Source organism: Rhinolophus sinicus, chromosome 2 (assembly GCF_057876585.1).
Source record: "Rhinolophus sinicus isolate RSI-liver-muscle chromosome 2, RSI-T2T, whole genome shotgun sequence".
Taxonomy (NCBI): domain Eukaryota; kingdom Metazoa; phylum Chordata; class Mammalia; order Chiroptera; family Rhinolophidae; genus Rhinolophus; species Rhinolophus sinicus.
This window is the reverse complement of record NC_142502.1, coordinates 103,844,373-103,862,503: the sequence shown is the minus strand read 5'-3', so window position 1 is coordinate 103,862,503 and position 18,131 is coordinate 103,844,373. Positions and strand designations below refer to the sequence as shown.

General features: G+C 45.2%; 1 non-coding gene and 1 pseudogene across 1 annotated transcript; both read right to left on the bottom strand.

Moving 5' to 3' along the window:
• Positions 1-1,864: 1,864 nt before the first annotated feature.
• Positions 1,865-1,969, bottom strand: LOC141571928 (U6 spliceosomal RNA). Its single transcript, XR_012496971.1, has one exon. It is a non-coding gene; the product is annotated as a U6 spliceosomal RNA (small nuclear RNA).
• A 13,093-nt stretch (positions 1,970-15,062) lies between these two features.
• Positions 15,063-17,472, bottom strand: LOC109450943 (T-complex protein 1 subunit zeta pseudogene; annotated as a pseudogene).
• Positions 17,473-18,131: the final 659 nt, after the last annotated feature.

Below are 18,131 nucleotides of genomic sequence, written 5' to 3'. Positions count from 1 at the left end.
TGGAAAGGGGACAGAGAGATAAAAACCTGGAGGTTGGAAATAGCCAGATATGTTCAAAGGTCTGTCATCTCACCCCTGAGCCCAAGCCCTGCACTCTGCTACTTAAGAGCTGAACATTCCTGGATGACTTAGCCTCTCTGGGCCTCCATGTGTCCATCTATAAAATGGTTTTGATAACAGTACCGATTGGAAGGCGTACTGTGCAGATTGCATGAGATGACAGACGGAAAACTGCATACAGTGAGCGCTCCATAATTGGCAATTACGTGCCCCTTTTCAGAGCACTTCCACTTAATTTCTGTCTCCCCAGCATTTACAACACAGCTTGATTCATGACTGGGGTTCCTGTTTTGACTGAGTAAATTAATGAGCACATTCTTCACTTCATTTGATTCTCACAAGAGTCCAGTGGGATAGGTAAGGTACAGATTATCTCCATTTTATAGGTGGAGAAACTGAGGCTCAGTGAAGTGAACTGACTTGCTCAGTGTCAGCCAGATCATAAAGTTCCTGAGCCAGGGCTTGAATCCAGGCCTGTCTGCTGTCAGAGCTTTTGCCCCTAACCTTTGCTTATTTCGTGCGTTGCAAGGTAGAGATGGGGATTGAATGAAAGGGTCAGTCTTTTTGTCTTTCTTCACTTCCTTGGTCCACTTGACCCAGATTTGTCATAATTAATCTTTCCAAATGCTACTTCTTTAGTTGACACCTTTGCTCAGAAACATTCACTGGCTCCCTACTGCCTAAGGTTCAGGTTTCAATGTGCTGGGTTGGCTTTCAAGGCTCTCCCTGATCTGGCCCCAAGCTGCCATTCTAACTACAGGGATGTCTCAAACCCTGCTCTTCAGCCATATAGGTTTATGTACTGCTTTTATGCTTTTTGTCCTCTATGACTTTGCTCAAGCTGTTCCCTCTTGGAATGCCCTCATGATTTGACAAAACCTGGCCAACTCTAAGTAGCTCTCAAGTTCCTGCCTCCAAGATTCCTCAGTCCTCAGTTGCCTCTGAATGTATAATAATAATAATAATAACAACAACAACAACATTTATTGACCTCCTACTGTGTGTCGGGCCGCTTGCTCCCATTCCCTCTCCACCCTCACAATAATATTTATGAGGCAGACATGAACACATTGTTATTAAAGGTGAGGAAACTCAAGGCTGAAAGTTGCTCAACAAATATTTCCTGGGCAATGACTACGTGCCAAGCACTGATCATTCAGTGATAGACAAAAGGATATAGTTCCTGACCTCATGGAGTTTACATTCTTGTGAGAAAGATAGTAAAGACATAAATACACAATTAGTTATAATAATCTCATTATTATTAATTGTAATAAATGCCAAGAAGGAAAAGAACTGGATTCCATGAGAATAGCAGGTGGGATCCGGTCTGGACTTACAGACAGAAAAGGCTGTCTGAGAGGAGCATTTTTATTTTTATTTATTTATCTTTTTTATAGAATTGGAATTGGTTCCTTTATGGAAAAACTGAAAATACAATAAAAATGAAAATTAAACCAGTTTTTAAAAATTGAGCCCCTGGAGTTTCTACCTCCTGCCTCTGGACCTCCAGGGGGAAGAGGCCCTGACCCAGGGCAGCAAAAGGATGAGGGCTTTCTGCTCCTCCTCTTCCCCTATTCTATTCCCATCTTTATCTCCATAGTGGGGGCTCCCGGGAGAAAACAACCTGGGTAGGAGAGCAGGGACCTAAGGCCCCGTGGCCCGGGGAGGGAGGCTTGTATGCCCCCAGCCCCAAAGCTCCCGGCCTGTGGTGTGGGCATGGCAGGGCCCCTCCTGGCCAGACCCAGTTGGGGTTGGGGCTATTAGCTCCAGATCTTGAGGAAGGAGTCCCAGGAGCCTGTGGAAAAATATGGAACGCTTCACGAATTTGCGTGTCATCCTTGCATAGGGGTCATGCTAATCTTCTTTGTATGATTCCAATTTTAGTATATGTGTGGCTGAAGCAAGCATGAGGGGGGAATTTTTAAATTGAGACCTGAAAGATTTCAAAAAGGGAGAAAGAATTCCACACATAAGGCACAGCTTATGCAAAATGTTTCCAGGCAGCAAAGAACTTGGCACAATGGAGCAGTACCAGCCCCTGGACCAGGACGAGAGTTGCCCTGCCTAAGACCCTCACTTCAGAGGGGTCCTGAGGATCTGAAACTCCAAACAAACACATAAGCGAGAACCACAGGGCACCTGGGCCTCAGCGCTGCCCCCGCAGACTGTTACCTCAGAGGTGGCATTCTAACACTGCTCAGGCCCCAGGGAACACTTCTGCACATCTCCTGCACACTGTTCTCCAAACCAGAGGCGTCTGCCCTGGACCGCCAGACATGTACGGGCTGAGCTGCGGCCAACATCAGACGTGGACACGGCTTTGGAGTGTGGGGAGGATTTGAACAGCAAAAACTCTTAAGTAAGAGGAAAGACAAATTCATTTCTCAGATCTTTCCTCTCAGGTTGCATGGGTGTTGATAGACACTTGCGTGACATTCTTGCTTCCTCTCATGTTTGGAAGGTTTTCGTGAATTAGCACAGTATTCATAACAGTTGCACTTGGCCGCTGAGGAACACTTTACCATATTCAACAATTCATATGACTGTTAAATTTGTACACATGTAAGTTAGGACATAACATGTGAACCATGGTAGCAGGTCTTCGTATTGACAACTAGTAAGACATTGGATGTTATTTTGGGAATAGTTCTAAAAATATTTACTAAGATGGGATCAAAATTTCCCAAACCATTTAAATTTGGTTAATTTTTCTGATATTCATTAATTATAAACTACATTTGTCTTTGAATTTTAATACATAATTTCGAATATAGAGGGTGCCAAAAACATGTATACACATTTTAAGAAAGGAAAAAACTGTTAAAATTGTAATACTCAACATATACCGATAACAAAAAAATAAATACAAGTCATATGTATACATTTTTTTAGCACCCCTGGTATATGAGAAGAAAAGTCACTTTTGAAAACGTGAAAAATAATTTTTTAAAAAACAATAATTTTAATTAAAAAAATCTTTCAACATTTATTTAGTTACTTATGAGGAGAATGTATCCAAATTTTGTACACTTTGAATGCAAATTACATTTGTAAACAATTCTTTGAGTATTAGTATGAATTCATATCATGACAGAACTGAAAGTAGCTAAGTGGAACTCAGAAAAGAATGCAAAGAAACTTTCTGGGTTTGGGTGGGGCTAGAATGGTGAGTATGTGGGGGGAACTTAGAGACAGTATAAATGATCAGATTTGGGTCAGGGATGGATTTAAGATGGAGCATCAAGATTTGGGGTAAAATGAGGGTCAGTTTAGGGTAAGATTCAGAGCAGGAACACAGATAACCTCTAGCACTTTCTGATATGACACCAGTACACCAGGACTTTCTACAGAGAAAACCAGGCTTGAGGCTCTATAATTGTTTGGCTCTAAAAATGACGTATCTCAGCGTAATCAACTGACATTAGTCACCACATTCAATTCCATATGAATTTTAGCTGTTTTCTAAAATGAAATCCACTTTCAGAAGACAAAGATTTGCTATCACCAAGGACGATGATGCTGATAAATAATGACTCCTCCCATATACCAGGCACTGTGCCCAATGCTTTCAATTCATCCTCACAGTACCCTTGCTTGTCAGCAGCTCAGAGAAGTTAAGTAACTTGCCCAAGGTCACACAGCTAGTGCGGGGTGGAGCTATACCATTGACCAAAAACCTACTATGTGCTTGATATTTACTTGTGTTAGCTCGAGTCCCTATGGAATCTTTGAAAGGCAGGTGGGCACATTACTTCACCTCTCTATGCCCCCATTTTCTAGCCAGTAAAATGGTGACAATAATTGTACCTGACTCTGAGGAAGCTGTTGTGAGAATTAAATGGCTTGATACATGTACAGTGCTTAGCACGGTGCCTGGCACAGAACAAGTGTCCTATCAATGTTAGCTGCATGTCCCTTTACCTTCATTTCACAGGTAAGGAAACTGAGGCCCGAGTCCCTAAGCAATTGAAATCCAGGTCTCCTGGGCTCAGCCTCTCTGGTGCAAAGGTGAAAAGAAAGGACTTTCTCCAAAGTCTGAAGCAGTGATTAAAAGCTGAAGATTCTGCCCAGAGACAGAGCCAGTGTCTTGCTTCACCACGCCCCAGCTGAGCGGCCTTGGGCAGGCTTTCCCCCTTGCTCAGAGCCTCTTGCCCTGAACTCCAATTTATTGATCTGGCAAAATAATAAATTTGCATCGCAAAACGATCCATTTATGTGTGCTTATCAGGAAGCTGGGAACTCTGCAACCTGAAGATGTGTGTTCAGGCTCTTGCAAAATAGAAATAGGCCTGAGCTCAGAAACGGCTGGTTTCTGTTGCTTTATTTTGTCAAGGTTGTTCGGGGCTTCTTTCATCTATCAAAGTTCTGTTACTGTCCCGTAGACCCCAGCAGACTATTCGAAAAGGAAGTAGGTTTGGGCATAACATGTTCTCTCAATGAACTTGACTTGCGATGCCAGTGTCCTGGTCTCATCTTTGCTTCCCGGAAAAGGAAAAAGAAGCTCAGAAAGGTTAAGTCACTGTCCAGGATCTCACAGATGGGCAGTGAATGAGCAGGATTCAGGCCAGCCGTCTGAGCCCAGAGCCTGGGAGCAGCACCACGTGGCCCAAGGAGGTGACTTCTCAATGGCTTGTTAAATGAAGCGTTGGTGGCTGCTGGGTGCTGGCTTCAGGACCTGCAAGTGGGATTTGAACCCAGTTTTAACCCTCTTAGAGCTCATAGCCTGGGAGATGAGGGTTGGCTGGTAGGAGCATAGAGAATGAAACACGGGGACTTGTCTCCTCTAGAAAGTAGAATGTGACAATTGATGCTATTGGGGGACTTCATGGCTTTTCACAGAACCAGTGTGAATCTGAGCTAGAAGGCTCCCTATAGGTGCTGTAGTGTGGCCTCCAGCTACCCTGGTATACACAGTCCCGGCCTCCGCTTACACACCTCCAGGCACAGGCCGCTCACTGCCTCCTGAAGCCATGATGCTGCAGACACAGGAGGCCAGATACGTTCTGCCCAGACCACGGGCAGGAGACCCTTCAGAGAAAGGGATTGATTGACACAAAAGATGGATGAGGGCTGGAGCCAGAGGAATGGATGACAGGGCTGTTGTCGCATAGAATGAGGGCTCATTTGATAATTATTCATCAAGCCCTACTGTGTGCCAGGCACTGTTCTAGGCACTCAATGTATAGCAGTGAACAAAATGGACTAAAAACCATACCCTTGTAATGCTGACATTCTAAACTATCGGGCATGATGTTAAAAGGTGATACGTACTGTGCAGAAAATAAAAGCAGGATAAGAGGAAAAAGAGTGACAGTATGAGGGGAGAAAGGGTTGCAAGTTAAAATACAGTGATCAGGGAAGGTCTCACTGAGAAGGTGACATTTGAGTAAAGATCTGAGGAGATGAAGGGTGAGCCACATCAACATCTGGGAGAAGAGCTTTCATGCAGATGGAACAGCAAGTGCAAAGGCCCTGAGGTAGGATTGTGCTCAGCCACGTTTGAGGAATAGTAAGGCTAGAACAGAGTGAGTGAGGGGGAGACAAGGTCAGAGAGGTACTAGAGGTGTGATGGGGGCTGGGAAGCAAGGGGTTAAGGTAATGCTGGGTTCTACTTGGTGAGAACTGGGGGACGCTGAAGGGTCTTGAGCAAGTTTTAACAAGACCACTGGCTTTTGTGTGGAGAGCAGATTTAGGAGGGCAAGGAGGCCAGTGAGGGGGCTGTTGCAGTCCTCCAGGCAGTGGCTGGGTGAGAAGGTGGTGGACACGACAGGCCACCCTGGCACATTGGGTATGGAGCATGAGGGGTCAAGGTGACACCCAGGCGTTGGCTGGAGCAGCTGGAGGGACAGAGATTCCATAGCTGGGATGAGAAGGACTGCGGAGTCAGGTGTGCAGGAAGGTCAGGAGTCTAGTGTTGGACGTTTATTTAAAGTGCCAGTTGGGCACCCATGTGTGATGTCACATGGGCAGCTGGACGTAAATTTGGGCTAGAGGTATAAAGTTAGGAGTCATCAGCTTATATATAGTAGTTAAAGTCAAACACCTGGCTGAGATGGCCGTGGGAGCAATTGAAGTTGGGCCCCCTCTGCCCTCCCCGCAGGGCTGAAGGGGGTGGGGCTCAATATGAGGAGGTCCCAGGAGATGAGGAGGGACCAGCAAAGGAGCCTGAGAAGAAAGAGCCAGGGAGGGGAAGCCCGGAGTGTGGGAGGAGGGAGTGAGCAAGGACCGGCCTCAGGCACTGCTGAGAGGGTGGCAGTGTAATTGGTTGTCCAAGCCCAGACAGCTGTGAGAACAACAGTCATAATCACACCAGAGCAACAGACATGAACCAGGGCTGTCCCAGGGCAGCAGTATGTACGGACGCCTGATAGGATGGGCCAAGACAGGTAAACAGGAAACGGGTCACTGGCTTTCATACCCTGGAGGTTGCTCGTGGCATATGAGTAGACAAGGGCGGTTTTGGAGGAGTGGGGTGGTGACAGTGAAAGCCTGGGTTTAAGAGAGAACAGGTGGAGAGGAACTGAAGAGGACCCGCTGGAACAGAGACATGGGGAGGTGGCTAGAAGGGGAAGTAGATTCAAGAGGGATGCTTTTGTTTTTCAGTTGGCAGAAATAACATATTTGTACGCTAAAGGGACAGGGAAAAGGTGGCAGATCATTCAGTAGATGTAGTTTCTGGTGAGGCTGAAAGGTGGTGGGCATTGGGGAGTGAGAGGGAGTGAGCCTGGTTAGAGAGTGGGAGGGATGAAATGGAAATTCTGGGTGAGGGGGTCAGTAATGACAAAGAGATGATAAAATCTAGTAGCACAAGGAAGGTGGAGGACAAGGTCATAGGGGGAAGGAGGCGCAGGAGCAGAGAGGCTGGGCATTAGAAGGGAGTGTGGAAATCGCTGAGAATTAGCACAGGGACACCCTGAGGAGCAGTGAGCAGGAGCCAGTCTTCAAAGAACGGCTTAGCCTGATGATGCGATTCAGCACTAAGGTCCTTCTTAGGGGTAGGGAGGGAAGGGGAAGGGTCTGGAAGCATCAGCTTTTCCTCCAGTATGTCTCCTCTTCCTCATTTATAAAACCCCTCATTTGTAGCTTAGCATATGGACACCAAGAAAAACACATTTACCAGCTTTCTTACAGCCATGTGGTCATGTGGCCAAATTCTGACTATTGGGATGTAAGTGGAAGCGTGTGTGCCACTTCTGGGAAGGGTCGTTTACAGGAGGGGTGCACCCTGCTTGGTTACTTTTTCCTTCCTGCTGGCTGGCAAGAGGACCTAATGGCTGGAGCTCCAGCAGCCGCCTTGGACCATGAGGTAACCTTGGGAATGTGAGCTGTGTCTGTGGAGCAACCAGCTAGGAGCCTTGATTTGAGACAAAGAAACAAAGAGAGAAAAGACAACAAACCCATCTTGTTCAAGTCACTGTGACATGGAGATTTTTCTGTCACATGTCGTCAAACCTAATGCTAATGGCTACAACTGGAGAGTTATGTTTGGGTCACACTGCAGATGGCCTTCAATGCTCATGGGCATTGGTGGGTGCTAAGAAGCCTTTGAAAGTTGCTGAACAGGATGCGAGCTGATGGGAACTGTACATTCAGAAAGGCTGTGGAGAATAAATTAAAAACAGGAAGGAGAGAGTTGAGATGAGTACGGGCAGTTCAGAGGTAAATGCTGAAGACTTGGATCAATGATGGCATTGGAAAGACTACCGTGTTTCCCTGAAAATAAGACCTAGCCGGACCATCAGCTCTAATGACCTTCAGCTCTTTTGGAGCAAAAATTAATATAAGACCCAGTCTTATTTTACTATAAGACTGGGTATAATATAATATAATATAATATTACTGGGTATAATATAATATAATATAATACCAGGTCTTATATTAATTTTTGCTCCAAAAGCCGCATTAGAGCTGATGGTCCACTAGGTCTTATTTTTGGGGAAACATGGTGGGTCTGGAAGTCAGGTTTTAGGAAGTTTGTGAGGTTGGTATTAGGTTTAACAAGCAATTCAGGACCTGATTATGGATAGAGTTGGGTTGCGGAGAGGTTTGGGGCTGAAGTTTATGCCAGAGTTGAATTTCCAGTCAGAAATAGGAATAGTGCAATAGCAGGCATCTGGCAGACTCAGGAGGGGACATTTAAGGGCTCTGGGATATGCTTTATACTAGGATTAGTGTTTGATGCAGCAGCTTTTAGAAATGTGTGGGCTGTTTTGAGTTGTCACAATGACTGGAGCGTTGCTCATGACGTTTAGAGGGAGGAGCTAGATGTCCTGTAAGGCAGGGAAACTGGAGGGTGGTCCTGCCTCAAATGCCATGTGTCCCTAGGAAACACTGAGGAAAAGCAGGGTGGGGGAGAAGGGAGTAGTGGGCAGTACTAAGTTTGAATTCCCGCTCTGTGGCTCTCTTCCCTGGGTATACATAAGCCCTCACCTTCCCCATCTATAAAATGGGATGATGATAGAGACCTTGCAGGACTGTGAGAAGATTGGTAACAAAGTTTGCTGATGGTCCAGCACAGGGCTGGCCTAAGGGGCTGCAACTGGGAGCGGCGGATATCCTTAGAGCTCTGGGCCACGCTAAAGGCAAACCTGGCTAAAACTGAAGTACAGTCTGGGTGTGGGTTCGTTTGGGGCCATGGTGCCCAACCATGGCTGTGCATTAAAATCACTCAGGGGGCTTTTTAAAAATGCTGATGCTTTTCTTCCCAGAAACTCCGAGTTAATTAATATACAGTGGGGTTTAGGGGGTAGGAGTTTTAATGGCTCCTGGGGTGATCAGAGCCTTCGGTGGGGCCTGAAAATCTCACTCTTTCCATCGTTCTTGGTAAAACAGTGGTTCTCAAAGTGGGGTCCCCAGACCAGCAACATCAGTAACACCTGGGAACGTGTTAGCAGTGCAACTTCCCAGACTTCACCACTGACCATCGGGAGCTCCGGGGTGGGCCCAGCAATCAGCATTCCAGCACACCTTTGGGGATTCTGATGCCCACTCAAGTATGAGAGACCCACGCAGCACTGTCTCGAGGAGGCCCTCAAGAAAAGATTGGTACTGCTTCACCCGTGGGTAGTTCCCACACTTCTCTGAATAATGAGGCCATCTCACAGTTGCCGTGGATGGCCGTGGATGGCAAGCTCCATGAGGCCGGGGACTATGTCCATCCTGTTCACAGCCATCTCTCCAGGGCTTGGCCAGGGCCTGTGCTGAATAACTGAATGAGGAGAGAGAGACACACAGAGAGACAGAGAGAACTGCTGTGAACTGGGAGTGGAGACCCTGCCTTTCCCTTATTCTATCTTGGTCCCACAAAATGTGAGGCTAGCGTTTCTAGTGTCTAAAGATATGGATTTCTGGCACAAATGGGCCCTTCAACGCCTGCCTCTCCACCTGGCGCTCAAGAGAAGCAATATGGACTGTTCCACCCATGGTGGAGCACGGCCCCTGCTACTCAATCAGAGTCTGTGTGTGTCCAGTGTGGAGCAGGAATGCAGCGGGGGTATACATCTTGACAGACAATTTATGAGGTTCTTTCTTATTTTTACTTTTTGTTTTCAAACAATTTCAAATTTATGCATAAGTTGCAAGAACAGTAAACACACTCTGGAATACCCTTGGCCCAAGACCCTCTTCACGTTCGCTAATAATGGCTCTCTAATCCTCTTTAATCTATGAGGGATTGTCAAGGGCAGTTTTCCTATGTGCGATTTTCACTTATGGGCGATTAATGTGACTTGAGAGTTGTTTTCAGAACCCAACCTCCACATAAAAAGCCACTCACTGGACGTCATCTCAGCTAAATCCCCCACGGCCCTGGAGGTGAGCAGGGATTCTGAATCTGACCTAAAGCCAGGCAGGACTCTGCTGATGGCAGGTAACCCAAGTCCACTGTAAACTAGCTTAAGCTCAGAAGGGAACTGATTCGCCCTTTAACTGGACCCGCTAGGAGCATTCTCACCTCAGGCACAGCTGTACCCAGGGCTTTTAAAGGTGTCCTCAAGTCTCTGTCTCACCCTCTCTGCTTTCCTCTGCGTTGGTGGGAAAAGTGGCCTCTGATGGTTCCCTGATCACCTCAGTTCCCCCAAGGGGGTCCTGACTGCCGCCTCCACTGGAGTCACTGGAGTCCTGGATTAGTCTGTTTAGGCCAAGAGAATGGGGGTACTCTGGCCAGCTCTCTGTGCTGGCCTCTGGGCAGGCCTCTGTGATTGACAGCCCCGCCCATTGGGAGAATGGCAGTTCTAAAAAGGGAAAGAGCGATTCTGCTACTCCTAATTAATTGGAGAGTAGTCCACGTGGGGAGCTATTGTCAGTCAGCAATAATAATACTAGCAGTAATTATAACATTTATTGAGACATTGCTGGGTTCCAGGTATCATACTAAGTGCCTTATCTGAATTAGTTCCTTTAATACCACCGTTTTATGCGATGGAAGCTAGCCTCATACATGCTTTACATACAGGCAACTTCATAGAGAGGTGCAGTCACTTGCCCAAGGCCACACAGCCAGTACTCAGCAGAACTGGGGGTCCCACATCTGAGGGCCTCGCTCCAGGGCACACCCTCTACCATCCCAGGCGCAGTAGGGCCAGGTCTCTTGCTCCAGGCTGGAGGCTGTCCCACTGGCACTCTGGAGCTCCAGTGCACCCATGAGCCCCGGGGAGCAAATATCTCAGTGCAGATTGCTATCGGAAGTTTGCCATTAGCCCCTGAGCGGAGAGCAGAGCCCCAAGGTACAGAAAACAGAATAGGTGAGTTTAGAACAACCCACTAGAATACTTACCTGAGCTTTACAAAAAAAAGCCCCAGTGCTCAAGCTGCACTCCAGACCAACTAACCCAGGCATTAGTCTTTAAGTCTCCCCAGGTGAATTCAGTATCCAGCCAAGGTGAGGAACCACTAGTTTAGAGGCCTTGTGGCTTAGTAGAAATAGCTGAGAGTTAAGATCCACCTGGGTTTGAGATGCAGCTCTATCATTGCAAGCTGTGTGTCTTTGTGCCAGTCACTTAACTTCTCTGAGCCTCAATTGCGTCATCTGTGGAAAAGGCCTAAGTCCCCTCTACCTTATGCAGCAGTTGTGAGGGCGTAATGAGACGATGCCTGTAAGGCCCCTAGCATAGAACTGGCACTTAACTCCATCATTATTAGTAGGGAGGGGGCAGTGCAGACCAGGCCCGGGTCGCAGGCAGGATCAGGCCTGCTCAGGACCACCCAGGGAGGCAGAGCATTGCCAACCACTCACTATGACTGGGATGAGACTGTGGAATGGGCTTTCCGGGCTGCTGGGACCCTCAGATACCCGCCCTCCGACCTGGGGCTTCCGCCTACACCGAGGGCCTTGAGGCTTCTGAATGCGGTGAACTTGGGACCGGGCGGTGTCGGGGCCTGGGGGGTGGGAGTTGGGGCAGAGTGGGTTGGGGGAAGGGGGAAATGGCAGTGTGAGTGCACTGACTTAGCCTCACCACCAGGTGGCGATAGGAACCCACCTACTCGGGGAGGGCCCCGGCCAGGCTGAAGGATGGCGGGGAATAACAAAGATATTAGAGGACTTTTTTCTTTTCCTTTTCCCTTTCCCTTTCCCTTTCCTTTCCTTCTTTTCTCAGTGCTAGGTAGTATATGCTAAAGCCTTATTTTCTTTCATTAACAGTCCTGTGATAAGCACCATTATCCTCCTTCAGGGAGCGAAGAAATTCAAGCGGTGTTGGTAACTGGCAACTAGAAACAGAACCCAGTCAGTGTGACTCCAGATTAATCTCTTAACCACAGAGGTCATAGAAGGTCAGAGCCGCAAGGGCCGTTGGAAATCCTCCTGTCCTGTGATTCCTAAACCTGTTTGATGATAAAAATCACCTGAGGCTCTTTAAAAAAATATTCCAAATTCCTGGGCCCTAGGCCAGGCACTGAGTTAGAATCTTCCAGTAAAAGGGGCCTGGGAACACGTGTGGTTAACAAGAGTCCCTGTCTGGAAACATGGATCTGCTCTCAGAGAGGAAAAGTGACCTGTCCCAGGTCACACAGCTAATCCTCTCCAAATTCCTAATACTCTCTAATCCAGAAGCCAGACCACCAAAAGATGACACAGTCCATTTGATCCAGCAATTCCACTTCTGAGTATAAACCCGAAACAATTAAAAGCAGGATCTTGAAGAGATATTTGCACACCCATGTTTGTAGCAGCATTATTCACAATAGCGAAAAGGTGCAAGCAACCCAAGTGTCCATTCAGGGATACATGGAACAAAATGTGGTGTACACGTACAATGGAATATTATTGTCTTAAAAAGGAAGGGACTTTGACAAATGCTACAACATGGATGAAACTTGAGGACATTATGCTAAGTGAAATCAGCTCATCACAAAAAGACAAATACTGTATGATTCCATTTATATGAGGGTACTAGAGAGGTCAAATTCACAGATACAAAAATAAAAGGGGTTGCCAGGGGCTGAGGGGAGGGGAAATGCGGACTTACTGTTCAATTGGTACAGAGTTTCAGTTATGCCAGATGAAGAGTTCTGGAGACGGATGGTGGTGATGATTGCACAACCATGTGAATGTACTTAATACCACTTAACTGTATACTTAAAATGGTTAAGATGGTTAATTTTATGTTATGTGTATTTTACCACACACAAAAAATTGGAGTGGGGAAGATGAGATAATCTGTGCCCAGCTATGGAGGGTTATAGTGGTGAAGAGTGAGAATGTATGATTTTCTTCATCTTTTGAATGATTTGGGGAATAAATTGTATATGGAATTTGATGATTATTGTCAAATCACCTCTCTGCTTGAAAAGGATTGTACTAATCATGTGTGGATATACTTTTTCCCCAATAACTTCACCAAATTTAGGTTTTATTATTTCACTTTTTTTTCTATTTAACCGGTGAGTGATGGTACTTCATTATTACGTAAATTTTGATTAAAATTTATTAGATCTAACGTGGAAAGTCCAGAATTTACCAATTTCATTGACAGCCTTAGAATAATTTTCCCCAATATGTTAATTCCCAATTTATGACATTAAATAAAACAAATCCATGTTTATTGTTAAAGTAAATAAATAAAACTACTATGCCTGTTATTGACAGGAGAAAGTGGCTTCTGCTTGAGTTTCTGCCTTGATTGTTCCTACTTATTCAGCATGACATGAATTCTAGGTTCTCAAATGGAAGCTGTCAAGGTAGAGGGATGGAGGTGGGGACCACATGTGTAAAAATTCCTGTTCATTTTGCTGCACCCCCCACTGGCCCTCCCAGTGGCTGTATGTAATTCCTAGGTCACTCTCTCTGTGATAGGACAAACATCGTCAGTGAGGGGCTGGGCACAGACTTCCCCCCCACCCCTTGGTCCACCAAAGGGTCCTGTAATTGTCAGTACAATTTCTCCTCCATCTCTCTTCCCTTCCTAAAAGACCGATGCTTTCACGTGGGAAAGTGGCTAAGTTGAGCTAGGTATGGAGGAGAAGCGTTTGCTTTTGTTTGGTGGGAGATGGAGATTGAAATGAGCAGCACCGAGGAGCTTCAGGGTGTGAGGAGAGAGAGAGGAAACGGGGTTTTAATTCGTGTGGCTGTGAACTATGTATATGAATCCCTTCAAAGTCCTATGAGCAGTGTGATTAAAGAACAAAATTGCTGGTTAATTGCTTTAGGCTACTGGGTTGTAGTTCTTGTGTCAGATACCATTCTGAGACCAAATCACATATGACTGAGCTTTATTAGGGTTCCTCCCTTATTAATGAATCTGGGCACAGACTGCAGCGTCCAACACCCCGGTGTCTTGGCTCTTTGTCAGCCCTGCCACCCACCGCCACAGCCGCACCCTGGACCCTGTCATCACCCGAAACTGCTCCACCTCTGAAATTACACCTCACACGTCCCACTCTCTGTTGACAGTCTCCTCCCCCCACCCCTTACCCACTTGCCTCCACCACACCTCTCCTTTGACCCCATTGCGAACTTCTAGCCCATGGATCCCAATTCTTCTGCCCAAGCACCCTTTCCCTTTTCTCTTGCTAATGACACCTACTTTTTCCTTCAAGGAAAATTTATTTTTTCTCCCATATGGATAATATAATTCAGCTGCGGCTGGCTCTACCCTCTCCCACGCCTGGGGTAGGAGTAACTAGGCAATTGTATGTCAGAACTCCCTGGCCACAGCCGTGGTCAGGGATGGTCAGTCCAAGGAGAGCCCATCTAGGACTATTGCTGAGACTCCAGAGAAGGGGACATGCTCTTTCTGCCCAGGTTGTTCAGGTGGAAGGACATAGCCTGGCCTTGCTGGGGGCCACCCTGGGTTTGAAAGCCTACGGGATATTGAGAAAAGCTGTGCAAGGAGGGGAGCGTCCTAATAGTCTTGTTGGAGTGTCTGGAACCAGCCATTTCTGAAACGACCCTGGATTTTTCAGATATGTGAATCGCTCTCTGGGATCTGTGAGATAGGGTTGGATTCTATTACCCGAAACAGACCTGACTCAATCAGGGGCCCCTAAATGTGGTGCTGATCAGAACTGCGTAGGGAGATTTTCCTTAAAGCCTTTTTGTGAAAGGTAACACAGACACAGAAAACCGCACGCAACATAAATGTACAAGGTAGTGCACCATTATAAAGCCACTTCCCATGTTATCTCGCCAAGGTCAAGAAATGGAAGACTGTCAGCCCTTCCTCTCTGTCACAGGGGTGAGTGCCCTGACTTCTGTGGCAGTCAGGTCCTTTGTGCCTCGATCCTTGTCAGCCTGAGTGTGCTTCCCTAAACACTGCTCGTTTTGCCTGGTTTAGAATGTTGTGTAAATGGGATTATTTATTAATCTTTTTTATTGGTTTTTCAAGGAATATTTAATAAGGTAGATAACATGCTTTTCTAACATGTATTTTTATCACTGAAACTAAAACAAAACATCCTGTTCTTTGGGTGAAAATGGCCTGCTTTATGTGTGTACACTGAGTGCAATTAAAAAAAATACGGTAGTTATAACTTCAGACTTTGGAATTTGAATCGGTGCCAGTGTTCTCTCCTTTTTTTTTTTTTCATATGGGAAAAGAAAACTCCTTGGAAAATCACTTGAAACTTGGACAAAACTTCCATAGCTGTATTTGTAGGGTCACTCTATAGAGTCTTCATGATTCAGATGCTACAAGGGAAGCTTGAGTTCAGCCTTTTAGAGAAGACATTCCAGCTCGCATGATCTCACTGACCAGGAGAATGTTGGTGGCGATCACAGCGCGGGACTGAAGAAGCTGTTTCTTTACACAATAGGTGTTTCGTACCTGCTTTTACTGCTGCTATTGGCTCGCCTGGGTTCAAGTCCACACCCACAAGTTGACCTGAATTTGAATGTTCTGCTTGAACTTTAGTGTTTCCTGAAGGTCAAAGCCAGAATTCAGAGCGAGAACCTTGGGAACAATGAGCGATGCATCAGCAAATGCTTGATCTCCAAGTTGGGTCCTGCCCTTTGCACTGAGCTTGTATTTAATCAGGGCTTCTGCCATCGCCAGTTTTACCGCATCAGCACCTGGAACTACACAGCCGCCATCAACAGCCATTTTTAACAGCCCTCAAGCCATCACTTGTTGCATCTTGGATTTGAGTGAGGGTGTGTTATTTGGTCCTTTGACCGATATGACAGAATGAGGGTTGTTCCATTTCTCAGTAAAGATGAACGTCTCTTCTCCCAGTGTATACTCATAGATGAGTCCTGCATGTCCCAAACAATCAGGATTTAGGTCATCGAAAGAATTTAGAACTACCCCCCTACAAGCAAGAGTCAGCCTTTCCTTATTTCTCGTTTTAGTTCTGCGCAGAGCTGTTATGCCTTCTTTTGCAAGAGCATCTAAGGAAAATGGGTCAATTCCCTTTTGATTAAAAACAACAAATCCTTTGAGTCACCACAGACTTTCTTTTTCAGTTCTATTATCTTTTTAACTCCATCTTCAATGAATTTTCTTTCACCGCTTACTAGTTTCTCCCTCTCTTCAGCACTCTTGTAAAAAAAACAACCCAGAATTCACTTGTGTTTTTCATATTCCAGTGACACACTACATGTGAGGATGTATGCATCTTCTATTCTTTTTTTCATATTACGATGCTGTGCCCCGTGGTCCAAAACAAGGTCTCTGATTAAGCTCAGATCTGTTTCAGATTTGTGTTTCATCTCCATGATCTCAACCATGAAGAGGTCAATAGGTTCATCTTGTTTTTTTAACAGCCAAAATAGCGTCAGTGACAACCTCTGTTAAGACCTGAACAAGTTCAGCATGAACTTTAGTAGAGTTGCTCTGACCCTGTCTGTGAGTGTTTCCCTGCCCAACTCTTAGCTTACTTTGACTTGTTTCAAAAACTAAAGTGCCTTTTCCATTGTAGCTTCAGATCCTTCTGTTTCTATTCTGAGATGAAGCCCTTCAGAAATGTAGAGATCCACCTGTTTCAGCTGTTCTCCAATGATTAGGACATTGGAAGTGTTACCGATGATGTCATCCTGGGTGGTCGCTACTTTGGCTATGAAGGAGGTTGTTGGGTGTAGAATTTGCATTTCATGAAGCAGTATATTGTCATCTGTAGTAAGCTCGATGTCTCCAGCACCAGAAACAAGCATCTTCATGATGCCCTTAAGCCCCAGGTTGGTCCTGAGCGCGTCCTGCAGCCGCCCTGGGCCATGCTGATGTTGACCGCCAATGCTGCCCAGACTCAGCCACCTCTGCCTTGGGATTCAGGGTCTTCACGGCTGTCATAGCTGACCCAGCAGAAGAAAAGTATTTATTCATCTTAATGAAACCGAATTTGTCAGATACTTTTCATTTAAGGTTGGTGCTTTTGTGTCATGAAAGGAAATCTGTTACCACCCTGAGGTTTTCATCCTAAATCTTTTCTTTCACTTTCTATTATCTTTTATAATCTTTTTTGTTCTGCCCTCCATATGATGACAACCCACCTGGGGTTTATTTGTTTATGGTGTGAGGTAAGGGTCAAGTTTTTGTTTTTTTTCCCCTTACTTGATTTGTTTACTGAAAAGGCTCATCTTTCCCTGTGCTCTTTAGTGCCACACAAATCACAACCCAAGTGTCCAGTTTCTAGTCTTTTCCTCAGCCTGTCTCTCCTTGCATAAATGTCACTCCTAATCACTGTACTTTTATAAAAAGTTTTAATATCCAGTAGAGCAATATTCCCATATTATACTTTTTAGGAAGCTATTTTTGGTGTTCATTTCCATATGTATTTTAGAATCAAGCTGTCACATTCTCCAGACAAAACAAACAAACAAACAAACAAACACCCTAAGAGGATTTTGATTTGATTGCGTTGAATCTATACATCAATAAATTGTTCAACATTGAGTCTTCTAATCCTTTTATTATTTTTTTTTTTGAAAAGATGCACATGTTAAGAGGAGATATAGAATGGGGGGACCTAAAGTCATTATTTTTTTCCAGCTTTATTGAGATATAATTGACATATAACACTGTGTAAATTTAAGATGTACAACTGTTGATTTGATACACTTATGTATTACAAAATGATGACCACCACAGCATTAGTACCTCCATCTTGTCATATAATTACCATTTCTTTTGTAGTAAGAACATTTAACATCTACTGTCTTAGCAACTTTCAAGTATCTAATATAGTATTACAAGCTATAATCATCACACTGTACATTAGATCCTCAGAATTTGTTAATCCTGTAACTGGAAGCTTATCTTCCAATCTTTGAACATGGTATATATATATATATATATATATATATATATATATATATATATAGTGTGTGTGTGTGTGTGTATCATGTGTATACTCACACACATACATTTATTCAGTTAAACATTTTTTTCTCTATGCTTTTTGCACATCTTTTGTTAGATTTATTTCTAGATAATCGCTGTATATTTTAATGCTATCAAGGGCTTATTTAAAGTCCAGATTCTTTGGCTCAACCTTTGGAAAGTCTGAGTGAGTAGTTCTGGGGTGGGCCCAGATGGGAATTTTGAGAAAGCTGCCCGAGCGAGTCTGATGTGCAGCCAGGCCTGGGAACATGGGCCTCTCTGGGGCTCCACTTGTTATCTCTTTTCAAGCCCATTCAG